Below are 20,493 nucleotides of genomic sequence, written 5' to 3'. Positions count from 1 at the left end.
TAGAGAGACTCAAGTCCAGAGAAATTATTCTGGACCCCTCGTTAAACATGGGTGAGGAAACCTCATGGTGATTACTATGAACTGTCCTCCCTTTGCTGATGAATCAGTACTTCTCCATGTTGAATAACACTGAAGGAAGGACTGAGGTTGACAAAGGTGTAAAGTGTACTCTGTGTGGGGGATTTCAATGTCACCACCAAGAGTGGTTCAATGCTGCAGTACTGATTGTGCCCTAAAGGACATAGCTGCTGAACTGGGTTTACAGCAGGTGGTGAGTGAACAAACAAGATGGAAAATATACTTGACCTCATCCTTACCAATCTGCTAACTATAGATGCACTTGTCCATGATGGTATCAGTGAGGGTGACCACCACACAGTCTTCTGGAGATGAAGTCCCGCCTTCACATTGAGAGTATTCACCATCATTTTGTGTGACACTATCACTGTGCAAAATGGGCCAGACCTTCAACAGATCTAGCAACTCAAGAGTGGGCATCAATGAGGCTCAGTGGCAGACTGGAGCACAACCTGCAACCTCATGGTTTAGCATATCCTCCTCTCCCACTCCCTCCAGCCTTCATGCTATTGAATAGTGGAGTGGGCTCGAGGGATTGAATGATCAATTCCTGTGCTGCTTAACTTTTTTATTCATCCGTGTGAGCTGCTGTTTGCTTGGCCAGCATTTATTACCTGCTGTTGAGAAGGTGTGGTGAGCTGCCTTCTTGAACAACTGCAGTCTGTGTGCTGCAGGTAGACCCACAATGCCATTAGCAAGAGAATTCCAGAATTTTGATCCAGCCACACCAGAGGAACAGCGATATATTTCCAGTTCAGGGTGGTGAATGTCTTGGAGGGCAACTTGCAGGTGGTTGTACTGCTTTGTATTTGTTATCCTTGACCTTCTAGATGGAAGTGGTCATTGATTTGCTGTTTAAGGAGCCATAGTGAATTTTAGCAGTGCATCTTGAAGATAGTATATACCACTGCTGAGGGATTGGACGTTTGTAGATTTAGTAGCAATGAAGCGAGTTGCTTTGTCCATGATGGTGTCAAGCTTCTTGAGTGTTGTTGGAGCTGCACTCATTCAGGCAAATGGGGCATATTCTCTGATTTGAACTTTGTAGTCAGGAGGTAAGTTATTTACTGTAGTGTTCCTAGCCTCTGAGCTGCTTTTGCAGTCAGAGTTACTCTGTGGCTAGTCTAGTTTAGTTTCTCGTCAATGTGGTTATAACACTACCATCTTTTGTAAGGTTAGAGAAGAAAAACAAGGTACACAGAAACATAGAAAATTGGAACAGGAGTGGGCCTTTCGACCCTTTGAGCTTGCTCCACCATTCTATATGATCGTGACTGATCATCCAACTCAGCACCCTGTTCCTGCATTCAGACAATACACTTTGATTCCCTTCGACTTAAGAAATTTATCTAACTCCTTCTTGAAAACATTCAAAGTTATGACCATAAGCAGTTTCTGTGACAGAGAATTCCTCAGGTTTACCACTCACTGGGTGAAAAAATTTCTCCTCAACTCAGTCCTAAATGTTCCACCCCAAGACCTTAGACTCTGATCCCTGGTTCTAGACTCCCCAGTCATTGGAAACATCCTTCCTGCATTTAGCAGGACTGGTTAGCACTGCTGCCTCACAGCGCTTGAGACCCGGGTTCAGTTCCCGACTCAGGCGACTGACTGTGTGGAGTTTGCATGTTCTCCCCGTGTCTGCGTGGGTTTCCTCCGGGTGCTCCGGTTTCCTCCCACGGTCCAAAAATGTGCGGGTCAGGTGAATTGGCCATGCTAAATTGCCCGTAGTGTTAGGTAAGGGGTAAATATAGGGGTATGGGTGGGTTGCGCTTCGGCGGGTCGGCGTGGACTTGTTGGGCCGAAGGGCCTGTTTCCACATTGTAAGTCTAATCTAATCTAATTTACCCTGATTAGTCCTGTTAGAATTTTATAGGTGTCTATGAGGTCCACCCTCATTTTCTAAACTCTAGTGAATGTTTTTTTTTAAATTTCGTTCATGTGAAGTGGGTGCTGCAGGCTTGGCCAGCATTTGTTAACCATCCCTAATTGCCTAGAGGGCAGTTAAGAGTCAATAACATTGCTGTGGGTCTGGAGTCACATGTAGGCCAGACCAGGTAAAGGATATTAGTGAACCAAGTGGGTTTTTCCTGACAATTGACAATGGATTCATGGTCATCACTAGACTCTTAATTCCTGATTCCTTTTCTGTTGAATTCTATTGCAATCTATTGAATATAGCACTGACCGATCCCGTTTCTGTTCATTTGTCAATCCTACCATCCTGGGAATTAGTCTAGCAAACCTTTGCTGCACTCCTTCCACAGCCAGAACATCTTTCCTCAGTTAAGGCAACCAAAGCTGCACATAATACTCCTGTTGTGGTCTTGCCAAGGCCCTGTACAATGGTGTCAAGACATCTACTCCTGACTTCAAGTACTCTCACTATGAATGCAATAATAACATTTGTCTTCTTCACCACTTGTTGTACCTGCATCAGTGACTGATAAACAAGGACACCCAGGTCCCATTACACCTTCCCCTTTCCCAATCTATCACTATTCACATAACAATCTGCCCTCTTGTTTTGCCAGCAAAATGGATAACTTCACATTTATCCACATTATAACTCATCTGCCTTGCATTTGCCCACTCACTCAATCTATCGAAATCACATGAAGCATTTTTTTTAACCTTCCACAATTCACTTCCCACCCAGCTTATGTCTTCTGCAAACTTGGAAATATTACTTTTAGTTTCCTTATGCAAGTCATTAATATATATTGTGAATAGCTGGATTCCAAGCACTGATCCTTGTAGTACCACTGGTCACTGGGCACTTACGCGGAATATGACCTGTTTATTCCTACTCTTTGTTTTCTGTGCATCAATCAGCTATCTATCCATGCCAGAACACACCCAAACCCACACTGCTTAATTTTACACAGTAATCTCTTTTGTGCATCCTTAATGAAGACCAAGTAAATCACATCCACTGATCTCTTTGACTCGTTACATCCTCAGAAATTCTAATAGATTTCTTAAGCACGATTTCCCTCTCTGAAATCCATGCAGACTCTGTCCAATCCTGTCAGTATTTTATAAAATGGGCTGCTATTAAATCTAAAAGGGATCCAAGCATTTTTTCCACTACCAACGTAGTAATTGGTCTGTAATTCCCTGTTTATCTCTGCTTGTGTTTTTTTAATAATGGGTTTACCTTAGCTACCTTCCAATCCATAGGAACAGTTCCAGAGCCTATAAAATATTTTTTTTCCCATATTCATTCATGGGATGAGGGCATCGCTGGCTAGGCAGCATTCATTGCCCAGTGGGCATTAAGAGTCAACCACATTGCTGTGGGTCTGGAGTCACGTGTAGGCCAGAGCAGGTAAGGATAGCAGTTTCCTTCCACAAAGGACATGATTGAACCAAAATTTTTTTTCCCAACATGGTCATCATTAGACTCTTAATTCCAGCGTTTTACTTTAATTGGCTTGTAGGATTCAAACCCAGGCCTCCAGAACATTATCTGGGTCTCTGGATTAACAGTCTAGTGATAATATCATTCGGCCATTGCCTCCCCCATGAAAGGTGACCCCTACACTGGGATGTAGACTGTTGTGCTCTGGGATTTGTTGGTCTTTAATTCCATCAAATTTCCCAACACTATTTCCCTACTAATACTGATTTTCTTCAGATACCTTCTATTGCCAGACTGTATTCTCTCTGATATTTGTGAGATGTTTTTTGAGTCTTCCTTTGTGAACACATAACCAAAACATGTATTTATTTCATTAGCCATCTCTTTTTTCCCCATTAAAACTTGCCCTAGTCTGATTGTAAGGAACCTAGATTTGTTTTCACTAATCTTTTCTCTTCACATTATATTTTTCCTCTCTTAAACAATCTTTTATCCTTCTTTACTGAAATCTAAACTGCACTCAATCCTCAGATTTGCGATTCGTTTTGGCCAATTTGTAAACCCCTTCCTTGAACTAATACTATCCCAAATTGCCATTGTTTGCTATGGCCAGGGCACCTTTCCTGTTTCCAAGCCAGACAGGAATGAATAATTGTTGTAGTTCCTCCATGCACTCTTTAAAAGATTGTTATTGCCTCTCTATCGCCATCCATTCAAATAACACTGCCAATTTATCACAGTCTGCTCACACTTCATACCATCATAGTTTACTCTATTTAGATTCTGGACCTTCAATTCAGAATCAGCTATGTTACTCTCCACGTTAGTCAAGAATTCTATCAAATTGTGGTCACGTATTCCCAAGAAGTCTCACACAGCTAGATGCCACACAACTAGATTCCATTCTCATTAGACATACCCAGTCAAGAATTGCTTGTCCTATAATTCATTCCTCAATGTGTTGATCCAGAAAACCATCTCCAGAAATTCCTCCTCTACAGTATTGTTAATGATTTGATTTGTCCATTCATATGCTAATTAAAGTCAACCATAATTTTAATGGTAACCTTATTGCCTGTAGTTCTAATGCCTTCCTCAACATTACCACTACAGTTTGGAGGTCTGTATGTAAGGCCCACTTTTTTGATCCCTTGGTGTTTCTAAGCTCCACCCATACATGTTCCACCATATAGGAGCTAACAGCTTTCCTCACTATTGCAATGCTACCCCAGCTCCTTTTCCTCAAAGAATAAAGAATGGGAGAGACAGGTAGTAAAGCATTGATCAATTCAAGAACGGAATGCCTCATGAACCAACAGCTAAATAGGGAATTTGGTACAAGTGTGATCTCCCTGGTAAATATTTTGCAGATGATTTACAACACGGAAACAGACCATTTGCTCAAACCAATCCAATTGTCAGTCTCTGAACTTTAACACTGCAAATTGATTAAGCTACCTAATTCATAGAAACAGCCTGACAGTGACAATTAACTTGCATTCAATTGAAAGTAATTTCCTGAATAACTTTACTGTAGCAGGAAGCAGATTTAGTTGTTAAAATTTAGACATGTTTCATATGCATCCTGTAAAAGCACACACTGCTTGTTGCCATGTGATGTTGGGAGCATGGAGTGTACTACAGGCAATAATTCTGTTTGTCTATGTCAAAATTAAAATTTCCAACAATGCTAAAAATCGCATCTGCCTCCACCCCTCACAGATATAAACAAAACATCCTTATTGCTGTGTTAGTCATGTACATTCCAATGAATCCTATAGTATTCACGACTTGAGATTACTCACCTGGGATTGTTTGATGGGAACAATGTAGAAAGAGTTTTAATCTGTATCTAATCGAGTGCTACGCCCAACTTTGGAGTGTCCGATGGGGACAGTTTTGAAGGAGCTTTACACACTATCTTATCCCATGCTGGATCTGTACTAGAAATATTTAATACTAAATGTAGATGGAATTTAACTGTTCTAACATTGTGCTGAACCTGTTGCGGGGTATTTGATGAGACAGTGTATTGGAAATATTATTCTGTATCTTACCCCATGCTGGGTCCGCCCTGGGAGTGTTTGATGGGATAATGTTTAGGGTACTTTACTCTGTGTCTAACTCTATGCTGTACCTGAGTATTACCTATACCATTTTGAGAAAATATCTTGCTCCTGGCTGCCAAAATCTTAGTGGTATTGACAATGAAGATAAAATCTTCCATAATTGCTGTCAGTCCTACTGAGTTTCTAGATTTATTCCTGAGACAGACTTCCTCCGTCCACTTGACAACATGCTTTTCCCTACTATGATTTCATTGGCAATCATTGATATAGGTTATAAATAGTGAGGCACTAACCTGGATTGCTCCACTTGCCTGCTCCTCTTGATGCTACTGACTGCCTCTCTTGAAGTTCCCTTCTCAACTGCTCCTATATTTCCATTTCGATAAAGAATAAGTGTGTAATGTATATTTTCTGATCCATAGGCACATGTTTGCCATTGCTGATGCTGCATATACATTAAGTCAGAGCTGTGAGAGGGAACAGTGCATCATAGTCAGGTATGTGGAGCAAACTCTCATAGCTGCATTCTATACTGGATGCTGCTGTAGTGATTCTGGCATAATACTGGAATGACACTGAAATGATTCTGGAGTGATTCAGATTGATTCTACAGTGGTTCAGTGATAATTCTGAGGTGAATGTGAAGTTATTCGGGAGTAAACTTGGAGTGATTCTGGAGTACTTCTGATTAGGTTCCAGAATGATGGGATGTTTCTGCAATGACAGGCTGATTGTGGAGTGATCAGGTAAATTGTGGTGATTCTGGGGCAATTGTGGAGTGATTCATAGAATCATACAGCATAGAAGAAGTCCTTCAGCCCATCAAGTCTGCAGGACAAGTACAACTGGCAGAAGAAGCACAGGGAAACCTGAGCATTCCACACATGGCATCTTCGAACACCAACCTATGGTGGAGTGATTGTGCGGTGACTCTGGAGGGATGCATAATTCTAAAGTAACTCTCAAGTGACAGGCTGATTGTGGAGTGATTGCGGTGTGATAAGATGCTTCTGAGTGATTTTGAAGTGAGTGGAGTGTTGGGATGATTCTAAGTGAGCTTGGAGTGTGAAGTGATTTTGCATCATGTTGGAGTGATGGCATGACTCTCGAGTAGTTTTACTGAAATCTGGAAGCTGGTAAGGAAAAACTGTGATTGAAACTCATTTGCTCTTTTGTTTCTATTTATAGTGGACAAAGTGGTTCAGGAAAGACCGAAGGAGCCAAGCTGATCACTCACTACCTGACAGCACTTTACAAGGAAACCAAGGAGGAACGGATTTGCCAGGTTAGGATCTTAATGTATTTACATAACATACATAGAGACAGGCACAGATGCAAGCAAACACAAATATGCCCACTTTTCTTCTTAGGCATTTACTCCAGATCTTTTTCTAGTCTGATCTTATCGATTCTGATGTACCTATATAGATGAGTGCTAGCTCTGCACACTCTGCCATAGGTGGGCACAGGAGTGTTTGAAAAGGCAGTGGGCGGAAACCCCAAATGCTCCGTTTGGTTGTTTGTTCTTGGCCTCCACCTGGGCCTTTTGGAAACATTTGAAATGGATGGCTCCTTAGTAGATGCTTCTTAATTTGGGTGATCATGGGCTCTAAAGTTGGTGAGAGTTGATCCATATTGTCCATTGGTGAGAGTTGATCCACATTGTCCAGTAGCTCGTCATGGATCTTGATAATTGGGGGGCAGTGGTGTGTGACAGGAGTGGGCAGGTAGAGGATCTTTGTTTCTCAGATGTTTAGCCCCCAAGGCACATTCTCTCATATGCCTCCAAGGATGAATGAATTGTAGTTTGGAGCTCAGCGTACAGGTCTCATCTGCACACTGCAGAGTTTGGAGTGACCTTGGTTCTGGATTGGTGGTGATGAAAGGTTGAACTGTTTCCACTTGTCTTGTACGTATGTTCTAAATCATCAGGAAGGTTCTTGAGCACGCTAAGACTGAGTGTATGACTGGATGAGAAAGTTTTAATTTTAATTCTGTACAGATTTAATTTAATTTGCATTTTACAGTTGACAAAGGAGGAAAGTCTTGCGTGGAGTCAGAGAAAATGGATGAGATTCTTAACAAGTACTCTGCATCGGTATTCACTGATGAGAGGGACATGACGGATGTTGAGGTTAGGGATAGATCTTTGAGTACTCTGGGTCAAGTCGGCATAAAGAGGGAGGAAGTCTTGAGTATTCAAAAAGACATTAAGGTAGACAAGAGAGATCTGGGTGTCCAGGTCCATTGTTCCCTGAAGATGGCAGACTGTCTATGCCACAAACTTATATGTGTATGTGTGCATGTGGTGTGAATTTGTACTTGTAGAGTTACATTTTACTTTGCTCAAAACCTGCATGAATCCATGTAAGATTCTGTAAATCCGTTTTTTAGATTAGAATCAGTCTGACCATTGTGGCACAGACAGCCTCACACAGGGAAGCTAACACCTTCAATGCATTATCTGGGCCACCATAACACCAATTGTTAAAGTTCACTTGTGAATGCAACTTTTAAAATAAGTTTTGCGATTTACATATGAAAGAACTGAAACTAACATGATCATTCTAAAAGATGAGAGACTTTACAAACAATCGAGGTCCTTTTCAATACATAATTTCAGTTACATCACACTGTAAACTTTCGCTATATATTCTGTGTGTTACCCACAATCTTATTCTCCACAACCACCTGATGAAGGAGCAGGTTGGACTATAACCTGGTGTTGTGTGATTTTTATTAAAGAAAGTTCGCTAGGCTGATACCGGGTATTGAGGGACTGTCTTATAAGGGGAGGTTGAGTAAATTGAGCCTGTACTGATTGGTATATAGAAACATACAAGATTTTCAGAGAATTTGACAGGATGGATGTGGAAAAGTCGTTACCCTTGTTGGAGAGTTTAGGATCAGAGGGCATAATCCCAGGTTGCACATTTAAGACGAGAAGGAATTTTTTTCTCTAACTGTGTTGTAAATCAGTGAAATTCTTTGCCACAGACAGCTGTTGAGTCTGTGTCATTAAGTATATATGCAAGGCTGAGATAGGCAGGTTTTAATCAGTAAGGATATGGAGAAAAGGCAGGAAAGTAAAGTTGAGCCATGATCTAATTGAATTGCAGTACAGATTCAATGGGCTGAATGGCCTGCATCTGCTCCTATGTTTATGGTCATATGATCACATGTACCTCACACAGGCATAGCTTGTCCACACAAACACATACATTTCACACAAACAAATCGCACACATAAGTATGCTGCTATGTTTATACATATCAAACCAGAATACAAATGAAAATGTAGTCACATACAGGCAATCAGCACTCATTTATATGTCCTCATGTATGCACATGATACTGCATATTATGAAACACAAATGAACACATGACAGATCAATACAATATATATCCCGTACGACTGCATATTTCAGACTTACCACACAACCAGGTATACCTACACATACAAATAGCAGAACACATTCATGGAAATAAACAACCAAACACATTTGACACACACTGAGAACTTATTATCCCAAAGCCTGCAAGTGACTGCAAGGTAGGTCTTTGCCATAGTGGATAGAAACCAGAGAACATAAGTATCAATCTAAGTTGATCTATTCTAAACTGATCTGGCCCCTAATTTGCTTCAGAACTCAGGGTGAAGGTGTAAAAATACATTGTTCCCCTGACAAGAGTCCGTTGGTCCCAGTTGGGAAGTACATTGGGCTATTGTGTGAGGATATGATTGAAGTCAGTGATGTCCATGCAAGCCAGCTTCTCAGCAGAATAATGGCCTGTTTACTGAGGCACTGAAGCACAGTTGGTCAGCGTGGATGAGAAACCTTTGTCGATTCAATTATGAGCTTCAGTGTTAGTATTTATAGCTTTTTTTGCTTTAAGAAGATGGTGATGGATCTATTTTTGAACTCCTGCAGTACAGATATACTGACAGTGCTGCTGGGGAGGGAGTTCAAGGATTTGGACCCCAGGATAGTGGCCTCAATTGCTGATTCTGCAGAAAGAGCAGCCAACCCAGCAGGACCTTGAGGTCTCGCTCTGAAAAATATGGTGGCAATTTTTCCCTGTTTGCCGTTCCCCGGAGCTATACATCCAATGCCCTCATCCTTCTAACCGGCAGTAGTCATGCGTTTGGAAGATGTAATCTAAAAAACCTTGTGAATTTCAGCTGTGCATCTTGTAAATGCTACAGTGTTGCTACTAAGCATCAGTGGTAGAGGATGTGAATATTTGTGAATGTGATACCAATCAAGTGGCTAGTTTGTCCTGGATTGTGTCAAGCATTTTCAGTGTTGTTGGAGCTGCACCCAGCCAATGCAGTGCAGAAATGCTGTGCACATCCAAATGGGCTAATGATAAGATTCTTGGTAGTGTAGATGAGCAGAGAGATCCTGGTGTCCATTAACATAGGTCCCTGAAAGTTGCCACCCAGGTTGATAGAGTTGTAAGAAGGCATCTGGTGTGTTAGCTTTTATTGGTAGAGGAATTGAGTTTTGGAGCCACGAGGTCATGCTGCAGCTGTACAAAACTGTGGTGCAGCCGCACTTGGAATATTGTGTGCAGTTTCTGGTCACTGCATTACAGGAAGGATGTGAAAGCTATGGAAAGGGTTCAGAGGAGATTGACTAAGATGTTGCCTGGTATGGAGGGAAGGTCTTATGAGGCAAGGCTGAGGGTCTTGAGGCTGTTTTCGTTAGAAAGAAGAAGATTGAGAGGTGACCTTATTGAAACATATAAGACAATCAGAGGGTTAAATAAGGTGGACAGTGAGAGCCTTTTTCCTCGGATGGTGATGGCTAGCATGAAGGAACATAGCTTTAAATTAAGGGGGGATAAATATAGGACAGATGTCAGATGTAGTTTCTTTACTCAGAGAGTAGTAGGGGTGTCGACCGCACTGCCTGCAACAGTAGTCGCCAACTTTAAGGGCATTTAAGTGGTCATTGGATAAACATATGGATGAAAATGGAATAGTGCAGAATAGATAGGGTTCAGATTGGTTTCACAATTCGGCATAACATCGAGGGCTGAAAAGCCTACTGTACTTTAATGTTCTATGTTCTGTGTGCTATGTTCTAAAGGGTCCCGAGCAGAAGAAAGGGGGTATGTGTCCAGATTGGGAAATGGGGTTATTGTATATGGAGTGGGCAGGAGTAGGAATCCCTGTAATAATGACTGTCTGGCCATTCTGTTTGCAGTACTCCAGTATGTTAATAATGTTTCCTTATTGCCAAATGGGTAAAACACTACATTGCAATTTGCATGTCGTATACACAACAACAATCATCCTATCTATGTTCCGACATCCTGTGCACACATTCGTGTCAATGTGGATTATGAAAGCAATAAGATGTAATCTGACTTATCCTGCTCCTTACCACAGGTAACTGAGGTCTTTCCCATCTTGGAAGCCTTTGGGAATGCTAAAACTGTGCTGAACAATAACTCCAGCAGGTTTGGTAAACTCCTGTGGATCCATATCCTTCAGTAAGTAACAGATGATCGATCTACTTTTGAAACCAATGTTTGCTGTCTTATTTAAATTTACACACATCTTTTAATAACCACACCCAGCCCCAAGTATCAATGGATGGGTAGCATTTACTGTGTTGGTTGTGATTTCTACTGAACTGTCTTTCATTCTCATTGGGAACTATGTTTCCTGACTGCTGGGGACAAATCTGGTCATCAAGTCAACTTGTTTTAATGGGATTCTGGCTTAATGTTGTTGTGAATGTTTCAGCCTTATCTTTCACATTGGTGTGTTGGAGGATTATCTGTTTTTGAGGCCTGAGATATTTGCACAGAATCGTATTCCTGTTAGTTAATTCACCAACATTCATGACTGGTTGTGGCAGGACTGCAGTCCTTAGGTCTGATATATTGTTGTGGAATCACTGATCATAGAACTTCGAACATTCTAATGCCTTTCAGCCCCCAATGTTGCGCCTACTACAAAATCAATCTGAAGCCCATCTAACCTACACTATTCCATTTTCATCCATGTTCATCCCATGAACATTTAAATGCCCTTTAAGTTGGCGAGTCTACTACTGTTGCAGGCAGTGCATTCCACACCTCTACTACTCTGAGTAAAGAAACTACCTTTGACATCTGTCCTATGTCTATCACCTCTCAATTTAAAGCTATGTCCCCTCATACTAGCCATCGCTATCCGAGGAAAAAGGTTCTCACTGTCCACCCTATCTAACCCTCAGATTATCTTATATGTCTCAATTAAATCACCTCTCAACCTTCTTTCTAATGAAAGCAGTCTCAAATCCCTCAGCTTTTCCTCATAAGACCTTCCCTCCATACTTGGCAACATACGAGTAAATCTCCTTTGAACTCTTTGCAAAGCTTCCACATCTTTCCTATAATGCGGTGACCAGAACTGTACACAATACTCCAAGTGCTGCCGCAGCACAGTTTTGTACAGCTGCAGCATGACCTCGTGGCTCTGAAACTCAATTCATCAACGCAGCGTATGCGTTCTTAACAAACCTATCAACCTGGGTGGTAACGTTCAAGGATCTATGTACCTGGACACAGAGATCCATCTGCTCATCTACACTACCAAGAATCTTACCATTAGTCCAGTACTATGCATTCCTGTTACTCCTTCCAAAGTGAATCACCTCACACTTTTCTGCATTAAACTCCATTTGTCAACTCTCAACCCAGCTCTGCAGCTTATCTATGTCTGTCTATAACCTACAGCATCCTTTGTCACTACCCACAACTCTAATGAACTTAGTGTCATCTGCAAATTTACTAACCCATCCTTCTAAGTCCTCATCCAGGTCATTTATAAAAATGACAAAGAGCAGTGGCCCCAAAACAGATCCTTGAGGTATATCACGAGTAACTGAACTCCAGGCTGAATAATTCCCATCAACCACCACCCTTCTGTCAGCTAGCCAATTTCTGATCCAAACCACTAAATCACCCTCAATCCCATGCTTCCATATCTTCTGCCATAGCCTACTGTCAGGAACCTTATCGAACGCCTTACTGAAATCCAAATACACCACATCAACTGATTTACCCTCATCCACCTGTTTAGTCACCATCTCAATAAGGTTTGTGAGGCACGACCTACCCTTCACAAAACTATGTTGACTATCCCTAATCAATGTATCCCTTTCTAGATGAGTATCAATCCTATCTCTTGTAACCCTTTACAACACTTTGCCCACAACCAAAGTAAGGCTCACTGGTCTATAATTAACAGGGTTGCTTCCACTCCCCTTGAACAAGGGGAAATTTGTTATCCTCCAATCTTCTGGCACTATTCCTGTAGACAATGACGACAGAAAGATCAAAGCCAAAGGCTCTGCAATCTCCTCCCTGGCTTCCCAGAGAATCCTTGGATAAATCCCAACCAGCTCAGGGGATTTACCTATTTTCACACTTTCCAGAATTGCTAACATCCCCTCCTTGTGAACCTCAATCCCAACTAGCCTCGTAACTTAATGTTGTCTTTTGCATGCTGGACAATTGACACAGAAATAGATCTGTGTTGTTGCTTCACCAGATTGTTGCTCCTGACATGTACTCCTGCTCTCCTCATGAACCAGGGTTGATTCCCTTGACTTGATGGAAACAGTAAAGTTGACGAGATGCCACCTATGAGGTTACAGATGAGGGTTTGAGTACAACTCTACTGCTGACATCCCATGGGAACTCATAGGTGCCCGTCTTGAGTTTCTAGATCTGTCCCATTTCACAAGATGTTAGTTCCTCACAATTCAATTAATAGCATCCTCAATTGAGGATAGGACTTTGTCTCCTCAACGACTTATAAGTGCCATTCTTACCAGTACTGTCAGAGAGAGATGTGTCTCTGGCAAGCAAATAGGTAAAGATGAGGTCCAGTTGGATTTCCCCTCTTGTTGGTTTCCTCAGACCTGCCACAGACTGAGGAGAGGAACTGTGGCTTTTCAGATTCAGCCACAAGTCGGGCTGCTGAGCCACTCTGGAGATGGACATTGAAGTCCCTCACCCTGGTATATATTCTGTGTCTTTGCCACGCTCGGTGCTTCCTCCAAGTGGTGTCTAACATGGAGGAATTGAAATTGAAGGGTATGTGACAATCAGCAGGAGGGGAGGCCTTCAGACTTCACAGATCTAGAGTCAATGTTGAATGCTCCCAATTATACGCCATTGTTTTGCCACCTCTGCTGGATCTGTCTTATCCGTAGAACCAGACATTCCTAGGGATAGTGATGGTGTTGTCTGGGACATTTTTTGCAAGGTCTAATTCCATGAGAATGATAGGGTGTAACACACAGTAAAATTTCCTTGCCCATGTTTGACCTGTTACCGTGAGACTTCATGGGGTGTGAAGTCAATGTTGAGGAATCCCAGAGCAACTCACTCTGGACTGATACACCAGTACACCACCATGTCTCCTGGGTCTACCCTGCTGGTGGGTCAGGACATATCCAAGAATAGTAATGGTGGTGTCTGGGACATCAGTTGTTAGATGTGATTCTGTAAGTAAAACTATGTAATGGTATTGCTTGACCAGTCTATGTGGGACAGGTCTCCCAGTTTTGGCACAACTCCCCAGTGTTAGTAAGGAGGATTTTGCAGGGCTGAATATATTGTGTTTACTTTCTTTCATTTACAATGCTGAGTATTTTAACTCATTTAATACCTTTCTTTGAAATATTGATTGGCTTGCTAGGCCATTTCAGAATGTCAACCTCATTGCTGTGGGTCTGGTATCAAGTGTAGTCCAGATCAAGTTGTGGTTATAGAGTCATAGAGATGTACAGCATGGAAACAGACCCTGCGGTCCAACCCGTCCATGCCGACCAGATATCCCAACCCAATCTAGTCCTACCTGCTATATTGGTTGTTGGAGTTCAGTCATTTGAGACTCAGGATCTCTCTGCCAGAGTTCCTCTGGGTAGTGTCCTCAGCCCAACAATCTTCATCTACTTCATCAATGACCTTCCCTCCATCTTAAGGTCAGAAGTTGGGTTTTCACTGATGTGTGCATGATATTCAACAACATTAGTGATTCCTCAGATATGGAAACAGCCCATGCTTAAAAGGGATAATATCCAGGCTTGGGCTAATATGTGACAAGAATCATTCATGCCACACAGGTGCCAGGCAATGACCATGTCCAAGAAGACAGAATCTAACCATCATCTCTTGATGATCGGTGGCAAAAATGTCACTGAATTCCCCAGTGTCAACATACAAGGAGTTACCAGGAACTGAACTAGAACAGCAGTATAAATACTATGGGAAGTGTATTTTTATATATATATATATGTGTGTGTGTGTGTCTGTGTGTGTGTTATAGTATAGACTCCCCAAAGCCTGTCCACCATCCAAAAGGCACAAATCTGCAGGGTGATGAAATACTCCCAGCTAGCCTTCCAGAAAGAAAGGGAAAGTGGATACATGGGACCACAATTACCTGGAAGTTCCTATCCTAGCCACTCACCATTTTGACTTGACCTGGGAATAAATCACTGTTCTTTCATTGTCGCTGAGTCAAAATCCTGAACCTCCCTCCCTAACAGGAGTTGGGTATCCATATGTGAAGGACTGCAGTGGTTCATCACTACCTTCTCCATGGCAATAAATTCTGGCCCAGCTAGAGATGCCCATATCCTGTGAATGAATTCAAAATAAAAAAAAAGCATGGCAGATTTTTTCTCAAAAGGGTGTTGGAGAATCGATGGATTTTTCACCGCAGTTATTTCACCCTTGCGAGTAGACTCGCAGTTTTGTTAACTGAATTCAAATTTCACCATCTGTTGGGGTGGGATTTGAACCTATGTCCCTTGGTCTGGATTACTAATTTAGTGACTAGACCACGACACAACTATTCACTCCTCTATTTGAGAAAGTTCTAAGCCTTGTTCTATATGTCCTCTGCTGTATTGAGTGCTGGGAGGTTTAAATGGGCTGTGATTCTTACAAAGCGCCAGTAGTGCAACCTGCTGTGAGAATAGAAACAATGTAAAGATCAAATCTGGCCAATAGCTCACTAATCCATGTGTCTTTGATGAGGTCACTGGTTGTCAAAAACTGATGTTTTGTTTGCAATGCTTCAGGGGCCGCGTGGTTGGAACCTCCATCTCCCACTATCTGCTAGAAAGATCCAGGCTTGTCTTTCAGGTCAGTGTTTTGTGAGTATTGGCCTGGTCACTAGTAACTCTGCACGCTCTAAGGATTTGAGTTGATTTCTGGCTCAATAGAGATTGATAAATTTCTGTGACTTGGTTCTTTTATCTTTAAGGCACATAATGAGCGGAATTACCATGTGTTTTATGAGCTACTGGCAGGCCTGGATGACATGCAGAAACAACAATTGAGTCTACAGGAATCAGAAACATATTTCTACCTCAATCAGGTGGGATAGTCCCCTCTGCTCTCTATCAGTTTACTGCTAATGATCAAACATACCCTGCAGATCAGTGAGCACAGGGAACAGGACTTGCTGCAATTCAGGATATAGGCAATAGAGATTTGGATGACCTTCTGATAAAGTACTTACACATTTTCAATTCGTACCTCTGCACTTGATTATTCCAACAGACTCCTGGCTATCGTCACCTGTAAACATAAGCTTAACAAGAAAGCATATAGATTATAATTGTTTTTTACACCAATGCATTGAGGAACAAACCAGGGAACAGACTATTTTAGAGTGTGCTATGCAATGAGAAAGGATTAATTAACCATCTTGTTATGAGAGGCCCCATGAGAAAGAGCAACCATAATATGATGGAGAGTGATGTATTTGAATATAAAACTAGGGCCCTAAGTCTGAATAAAGGGGATCCCTTTAAGAGGGATTTGTTCTGTCCTGTTTCTTTTGAAGAGGGATGTAGTAAACATAGTAATGAGGTGTTTGCTCCATGGAATGACAATTAAATAGCTTGGATTTTTTTAAATTATTAGACAAAAGAATTATGTGTGGGCGAAGTCAGACTCACACAGACCTAGGTTTTAGTTCTGCTTTCAGTTGTTGAAGTTGGGACTTTGGAGCTGAAACTGATTTTGATTTTTATTTTGATGTAATTATCACATGTACTCGAATACAAAACTACAGGAGTACATTGAAAAGTGTATGATGTCAGTACATAGTGCACCACCTTAGGTACAACTACCTTGGTGCAGAATGTTAAGAACAAGGTAGAAAGAAAGAGCAAAGTTATACAGCTCTCTCTGCTGCAAAAACCTTGTGTTATCTCTCTCCTGCTTGATTCCTTCAGTTGTTCCTCTCCTGACTGGAGGAGATAGCAAATGATGGAAATCTGTTTTGCCGAATTTGCCTTTGCCAAGCATATGTTTATGGGATGCTGCTCTATTGGAACAGCAGGCAAAAGTGAGGACTGCAGATGATGGAGATCAGGAAACGCCTTAGCCCAAAATGTTGATCTTCCTGTTCCTCGGATGCTGCCTGACCTGCTGTGTTCTTTCAGCACCACACCAATCTAGACTATCGGAACAGTAGTTGAGTGGTAGTTAATTTTATTTTATTAAGTATTTTGATTGAGTTAAAGTTTGCATTTTAACTGTGGTGTAAGAATCAAGTTGTTTGACAAATAAAATCACACCTGGAATGCATCACCTTTAAATAAGATAAAAGTTAGGGTCTAAGCTATCTCCATGTTACATTTTAAGGGTGTTTGATCTGGTCCATAACAGAACTATGACAGTATGAGACATAAGTTAGCAAGGATGATTTGCTGAACCTTACTAAAAGATTGATGGTCGATAGGCAATAAAGAACATGTGCATGAATTATAACCGTTTATTCCTGGCACTAAAATTGAACAGGAAAGGTTGCTGAATCCTTCCTTACAAAGGAAATGTGGGAAAATATTGGATCCAAAATTTGCAAGAAAAAGCAGCAAGCTTGAGGGTTAGGAGCATTTTAGAATTCAGCAAAAGAGGACAAAAAGTTTGGTTGGGAGGGGAAAATAGAGTTTGAGAATAAAATTGCAATGAACATAGAAACTGACCATAAAAGGTTTTATGTATATATAAAGAGAAAAAGATTAGGAAAGATAAATGTCCGTTTTTTTACAGTAAGAAGCTGGGAAATTATAATGGAGAACGAAGAAATGGCAACAGAATTGAACACATGTTGGTTCTGTCTTCACAATAAAAAAAGCATAAAGAGTTCCTCAGAAATATTTGGGAACTAAGGGTCTAGTGAGAGGATGGAATTGAAGGAAATCAGTATTAGTAAAAAAATGTTGCTGGAGAAATTAATAAGGTTAATGGCTGACAAATAATCAATACCTGATAATCTACATCCCAGAGTTTTAAAGGAAGTGGCCTTGGAAATATTGAATGTGTTGGTCTGGTGCCGGACCTGGCGGCATTAGTGGTGGCGAGGTCCATCAAGGACTTATAGTGGTGACAGCATCAGTGGAAACAAGATGGCGCCAGAGAATGATGACTCTGGTTTCAGCAGTGTGGCCAGGGGACTCATGGTTGGCCACTCCAGGCGCATGGCTGAGCACCTAACAAGAAGGACATTAAAGTTGAACATTTTAAAAATTTCTTTGTTTTTCTGCCTTTATATTCTATCTTGTAGTTTATTTTTCTGTATTTTAAGATGGCACCAGAGAGTGATGAGGCTCTACAACACTTTTGTCTGTATTTTGTAATAAAATACATGTGACAATAAATAGTAAATACATCAAAATAATTTCATAGAAACCACAGTGTGGAAACAGGCCATTTTGGCCCAACAAGTCCACACTGACCCTCCGAAGAGTAACCCACCCAGACCCATTCCCCTACTCTATATTCCCCTGACTAATGCACCTAACATACATATCCTTGAACACTCTGGGCAATTCAGCACAGCCAATTCACCTAACCTGCACATCTTTGGATTGTGGGAGGAAACCGGAGCACCTGGAGGGAACCCACACAGACACGGGGAGAATGTGCAAACTCCACACAGACAGTCACCTGAGTCTGGAATCAAACCCAGGTCCCTTGCACTGTAAGGCAGCAGTACTAACCACTGAGCCACCGTGTCATCTCCATTGAGCCCAATTATATTGATTCTGAAGCAATTCCTACAGGTTGGAGAGTGGAAAATGTAACAACACAAATTTAGAAAAGAAAGGAAAGAAAAAAACAGAATTGCAGACCAGTTAGCCTTACATTAGTAGTGGGGAAAATACAAGAGTCTGTTATAAAAGATGTGAGAAGAAGAGATTTGGAAAGAACAGGATGGTTAGGACAAAGCTAGCATGAGAGCAAATCATGCTTAACCAATCTGCTGGAGATTCTTGAGGATGTAACTAGTAAAGCAGATGAGGGAGAACCAGTAGATGTGTTATATTTGAATTTTCAGAAGATTTTGATAAGTTCCTCAAAAGATGTTAAGAGGCAAAGTTAAAACATCTAGGGTAAAGGATAATATGGATTGAGAATTGGTTGACAGACAAGGAGCAGAGAGTGGGAATAAATGGACCTTTTATTGAGGCAGGCAGTGACCAGTGGAATACTAATGGAATTCTTGGGGGACAGCTATTCATGATATTCTATAAAATACCTAAATGTAATCTTTCCAAGTGAGTTGTGAGTAGGATCCAAGGAAGCTTCAAAGTGATTTAGAAAAGTTAAACTGAGGAAACATATGACAGTTGCTATAGACCTGGAGAACTGCTCGATCAATAAAGAGAGAAGGCTGGTGGTAAGTTTAATCTAAGGGTCACCGTGTCTCAATTAAGGAGCAAAGATGAGAAAAAAGAGCCTTCATAGTAACCCCAGCCAGTGCAAGAATTGAAGCCACACTGTTGGCATCAATCTGCATTTCAGCCAAGCCACCCAACCAACTGAGCTAACCAGCTTTCTATGAAGATGAATTGGGGTTTGGCTGTGCCTATATTCTTTAAAGTTTAGAAGGATGTGAGGGGAACACAGTCTCAGGTAATGGGTTAGACCATTTAGGACTGAGATTGGGAAACATTTCTTCACTCAGTGGGTATCGAACCTGTGGAATGCTGTAGAGGCGAAGTCATTGAATATGTTCAAGATAGACAGTTTTTTTTTCAGATTTTAAATGAGTATGGTGAGAATGTAGATAATGAAACCATTGCACTAGAGAATCCCCCATAATTGTATTGAATGGCTTAGCAGGCTCAAAGGATTGAATGGCCTATGCCAGTTCCTAGTTTTTATGTTCTTTAGCCATTTGGGGAACAGTGTTCTAGGTCTCTGCTCCACTTTATGTGAGGAATGACCATCTGTGGTCAACTAAAAAAGTTCAATTGAATTGTGAAGAGGATGTAAGGAGGTTATAAAGGGATATGGTTTGGACAAGTGAGTGTGCATAGATTTGTCAAATGGAGTATAATGTGGAAAATTGAAAAATTGTCCATTTTGGTAGAATAAAAAGCAAGTGTATGATCTAAATAGTGAGAGATTACAGGTGGAATTGCATGTCCTAGTGCATGAATCACAATGTTAGCTAACAGATGCAATAAGTAATTACAAAAACTAATGAAAATGATCGTTTATTACAAGGGGAACTGAGTACAAAAAACAGGCTATAGTTAGGGCTCTAGTGAGACTACACCTGGAGTACTGTGAACAGTATTAATCTTAAGGAAGGATTAAATTTAATTAAAGCATTGAAAACAGTTGAGAGAAGATACTGATATCTGAATGGGTTATCTTATGATGAAAGGCTGGACAGGCAAGTCTTATATCTACTGGAGTTTAGAAGATTAAGAGGCAATTCAATTGAACCATAAAAACCCAAGGGGTCTTGACAGAGTAGATGTCAAAATTTCCTTTTGTGGGAGGATAGAACTAAGATCACTGTTTAAAAATCAGGGGTAGATGAAGTTCTGATAATCAGTGGAGTGAAAGGTTATTTGTGGGAAATTGAAGATTTGAAGTTACAATCAAATCAGCCAATATCTTTCAGAATGGTGGTGCAAGCTCAAGGGTCTGAATGGCC

Source organism: Hemiscyllium ocellatum, chromosome 25 (assembly GCF_020745735.1).
Source record: "Hemiscyllium ocellatum isolate sHemOce1 chromosome 25, sHemOce1.pat.X.cur, whole genome shotgun sequence".
Lineage (NCBI taxonomy): Eukaryota > Metazoa > Chordata > Chondrichthyes > Orectolobiformes > Hemiscylliidae > Hemiscyllium > Hemiscyllium ocellatum.
This window is presented reverse-complemented; position numbering follows the sequence as displayed.